The sequence below is a fragment of the Tupaia chinensis genome, unplaced genomic scaffold (genome assembly GCF_000334495.1).
Source record: "Tupaia chinensis unplaced genomic scaffold, TupChi_1.0 Scaffold145082_1, whole genome shotgun sequence".
NCBI lineage: Eukaryota > Metazoa > Chordata > Mammalia > Scandentia > Tupaiidae > Tupaia > Tupaia belangeri.
Genome location: NW_006204943.1, coordinates 1,502,241 through 1,507,334, shown reverse-complemented (window position 1 = coordinate 1,507,334; position 5,094 = coordinate 1,502,241).

The following is a 5,094-nucleotide window of genomic DNA, read 5'->3' as shown; positions in this document are numbered from 1 at the left end:
CACCCTGTAGCAAAAACCTCTCCAAAAAAAGAAAAAAAACACATTAATTATTTAATTCCATTTGTTATTTTTATTATTCTTTTTAAATTTGACCAGAGCAAAACAGAAAGCAAGCCACCAGGTCTTGGTTGAACCACAGTCGGCCATGCGGGAATCCAGTGCATTAACCACCACGCCACTTGCCAGCCCCTTTTTGATTGATTTTTTTTAAATAAAAAAATTGTTCATTTTTAGAAGCATTTAGAATGTCAACAAAATAGCTACAATGCTATAACTTTTTTTTTTTTTAATTACAGAGTCATATTCAGTGAACAGAACAACAATTATTTTGTATAGACTGGATCAGAGACAACTGAAGATGGAAAAATTACCATCTCTATATAAATTAACTTCTGCTGTGCACCAGCAGGAACCTGCTTTACATTTTCATGCCGATTTATAACCCCTTTACCAGTCAAGGTTAGTGGCTATTGAAAATACCACCAGGACAGGGCTATCTAAATACACATTTGGTAGCATCTTAACTATACAAAAAAGACACTACGGAGTTTAAAAACAAATCTTATACACCCTTACATTTCATTTTTTTTTCCTTTAAGGGAATAAATTGTTACAGGGAGTTAAATACTTTATAGACAAGGGAAAAATGTGATAGAACCAACTTATTTATCATCATTTTCTTTATCTTCATCCTCTTTGTTTTTCTCCTGTTCCTCATCTTCTGCATCCCTCTCTTCCTTCTTTTTGCCCTTTTCAGCCTTGACAACTCCCTTTTTTGCTGCATCAGGCTTTTCTCAGTATGCAGCAATATTTTTTTTAGGGGGGGGGTGATTTTTTCCTAGAGTTTAGCAGCCTTCTAATCACAGGCTGTTTATCAAGTGTTATTCCACATCTTTCCCAGTGTCATTGCAACATCACAAATGGACAGGATGGAATGTTCTCCTTTGATTTTTGAGTACTACTCAGAACAGATTAAAAAAAAAAGGGCCAAAGGAAGCCTCTTGGGTGCTTTGGGATCTTTGAACTTTTTTTTCCCTGTGGGAAGGATATAAGTTTTCATTTCTCTTTCATAATGGGCCTTAACCTCCTTTGCCATATCTTCAAACTTTCCTTTCTCTTTAGCAGAAATGGTCTTCCACCTGTCTGAGCACTTCTTAGAAAAGCCTGAGAAATTGGGGCCAGCAGGTGGCATATGGTTAAGGGCACTGGACTCTCACATGGCCAACCGCAGTTTGAGTCCCGGACCCGGTGGCTTGCTTTCTCTCTCTCACTTTGTCCCTCCCTGGCCAAGTGCAAATAAGTAAATAAGTAAATAAATAAATAAATAAATAAATAAAGTTAAATAATTCTTAAAAAAAGAAAGAAAAGAAAGGAGAAGAAAACTCTGAGAAGTTGACTGAAGCATCTGGTACTTCTTTTTGGGCTCCTCCGGGGAAGTTTGCACAAAGAATGCATATGATTATGTTTTGCCTCTCAGCTTCTCAGGCTCATGGTTACTTATCTTTCCTCCCTGAGGCCGTCACCCAGTGCCAGTCTGGCTCACTTGCCCTGCCAGGGTCTCTATGGAGCTCAGTGTACTACAGTCTCTTTGATGTTTTGATACATTTGCTTAATTACATTTTTAGTGCTTGCGATTTCACAGTTAAGGATTTTATATTTTATACTTCCAAAACTAATTTACTTACTATACCAATATCACCATCTCTCAGGTTATAAAATCTAATTTTTACAGATTTTTAAGAGAATAGGGGAGACATTCTCACAGTATTCACTAATAATTGCTTGTGGCTATAATCCTGAGGGAAAAATAAGTCACCATTAAATTAGTTTCATACTATTAATTAAACCACAATGCTACACAATAATTAGGACTATTTGTCCATAACTCTTCTGGGCTTTTGATCACACCATTAGAAAAAAAAAAAAAAAGCAACAAATGACTAAGTAGAGAAAGAATTTGACGACTCCTGTATTTGTGAAAAATAACTATTAAAACTCCACTTTAAAAATAGTATCTATATCATTGTTTTTTGTTTTTGAAAATTATAAAACACATCAAGAAATCCCACAGTCTTATTAAATAATTTTTATTTTTCTGCATTTGAGCTGGATATTTATTCAAAAATTTAAAAAATTATTTTGGGGGACCAGCAGATGGCATAATGGTTATGTTGCTGGACTCTCACATGGCCAACTGCAGTTCGAGTCCTGGACCTGGTGGCTTGGAACTCCTGCTGGGCATATGTGCATGCATGCCCAAAATCCCAAGAAGAGAATGGAGGAGAAGGGATTGTGGTGTGGCCATCCCCCCTGGGGAGGGATGATTTCTTGCTTTCTGTCTCTCTGTCTCTCCGGCAATTGCATGCATGCTATTGCAAACATCTCTCTAGAAAATAATTTTATCATGAGTTCGGCAGAAATGTTTTTTCACAGAGTAAAAATTGTAGCTTTTTGAAAGCTCAATATGAAAATATTCATAAAAAGAAATCCTTAGGAAGTAAGAGAGTTCTCTTTAGGGATGGGGGAAATGGAGAAAGAATGAAGTAAAGGAATTAGTGTCATCCTCTGTTAAGGTGCTTCTGGGAGAAGAGACATGGGAGACAAAGAGGCAAAAGGAGGAAGGTTGGGAGCCCAATCTGGGGAGATTTGCATCTTCTCACAAACATTTGTGGGAGTTTAGGAGGGAGGAATTAAATCTGCTAAAAAACCAAAATACTGTTCTTATTATACCCCCACCTACTCACCCTACACACAGCCTCCGCACACTGAAGCTTTTTATAATCCATGAACTTTGAAAGTCAAACACTTCCTGCCCATCAGCTGTGCTGAGAATCCGGGAGCTTTCTTTTTGCCAGTTCTTAAATTGTGATCTTGAAGGAAATATCTAGTGATTTAATGTTATCATTTGTATTCTAGCTGCATCATAAGGAGAGGTGGAAATGTTTAGCTTGTTTGTCTGGAGCATACCCAGAGACTGATGGTCACAAGCATCTGTATTTGACACAAGATGGTTTATTAACTGTTGCCCCCCCCTTCTGTGGTTGTAGTAAAGGAATAAAAGCAGGTTAGAAAAAGTAGGTCGAGAGTACTGACTAGGCAGGAAGATAGCCCCTGAACTGTGCCCTGAACTGAATCTGGTAATAAACAGGGATGGATGCACATGAGGAAAAGAAGGTAGTGGTAAAACAGCTTCAACAAGAACTGACTCATGCCCTAAAAAAACAATGTATGTCGGAGGCATCACTGGAGCTTACAACTCATAATCACATTAATTTAGAAGATAAAATCTAGGATTTAAAGAAAGAAGTAAGTCAAATGAGAAGTCAAGCTTGAAAATGAAAATTTTGAGTTAAAAGTTATAGCCAAAAAGCAAGCAAACAAAATTGAAGAGTTTCAGAAGAACCAGGCTAAGGATGAAAATGAACAACTGAGGAAACTTACTGAGTTAAAACAATCTCTGGAATATAATTTGGATCAAGAAATAAAGAAAAATGGTGAATTAGAGCAAGAGATAACCGGATTGAAGAAACTCTTGGAAATGACAAGAAAGAAATGAAATGAATATGAAAATGGAAAAATTAGTTTCCGAAGAGATTTAAAACCTAGTCAACATGAAATGGATATTCAAGTTAATATACAAAAACATAAGGCACAAGCAGTATCTCAAGAAAACTTAGAGCAGTTAAGAGCGAATAATTATGCTTCATCTATAAGTCCGATGGAACTCAGAATGAGAGATCTAGAATCTGAACTCCTCAAAATAAGAGCTTCTCAAGAAAATTCTAATGAAACAGAATTAGAAAAATATAAGCAACTCTGTCTAGAAAAATCACAAATTATAAGACCATTATCCGAGAACCTGACAAAGACTGATGAGAAGTTAGCAGCAGTCAGGGCCAAACATCTTGTGCAGAAACAGTGGAATAGACCTTTACTCAACAGTCTTACTACAAGACCAGTCGTAGAGTCATCTCCTGTTGGAAATCCTGATAATAGTTTAGTTTACAGCAGAAATCTCATTGCAAGAGAAACTTCAGTGTTTCCTAGCTCAATTTTAAGGCCTTCAAGTAACAGCATGGAGAATGTGTTGCAGACACAACTGGAATTGTTAAGAAATAGAAGTGGAGAACTAAGTGGAGCTGCTACTGAATTTGCATCTTTATCCTAGAGCTTCTCCTCAAAGATCTGATGAGTGACACTGAACTGAAGATTTACTTTTGAGAGCATCATAAGAATATGGACAGATATCAAAGAAAATTATATGATATGAAAGATACAATTTTATTGACTGTGTTGCTTAAATAACCTTTTAATTGTTTTCCATTGAACATATGACGTGTAAAAAAAAGAAGAAAGAAAAGGCAGGTCAAGAAGGGTGACTGAGGGAGAGTACAGTAACGTTTTGATGTCTCCTTCCATTTTTCAGAAAGCACTACTCTCTTAGAGACTGGTGCAGAAGGATAAGAACATCTGTTTAAAGTAGCCCAGTTTTTCCCTCTCTAAAATATAAATTATGTAAGTGGCATAAGCAAACAGTATTTAAAACACCTACTATAAAATTTCCTAGGACAGTTTAAAACAATAAACTCGGGTTTCCAGAGCACATTGAGGTCAAAGAGGAATGTTAATGTCATGGGAGAAAATTAACTGGACAAAACGCTATGGTGGTCAACTCGTAAACATCTGAGCATTGGTTAGTGGTGGAGGATTACATTAACTCTCCTAGAAAGGGAAGAACACTTCTCCTAGAGTGAGCTGTCCTCTCTCCTAACCACAACTGTTCAGTGAGTTATAAGGTCTAGGGTAGTTTTAGAATTGGCTATTTGGAATTCCAAGTGCGTTTTACCATAGAAATATTTAGTTTGGTGATAGAGATGCAGTGTAGTGTATCGGCAAGAGCACTGGATTTGGAATAATGTGTGGAGTTAGATGTCACATTTTCTCCCAGCCAGGGTTTCTCAACCTCATCACTATTGCCATTTTGGACCAGGTAATTACGTGTTGTGGAGGCGTATGCATGCATCATAGGATGTTTCACATCATAGGATGTTTCACATCATCCCTGGCCTCTACCTACTGGAAGCCAGCAGTAGC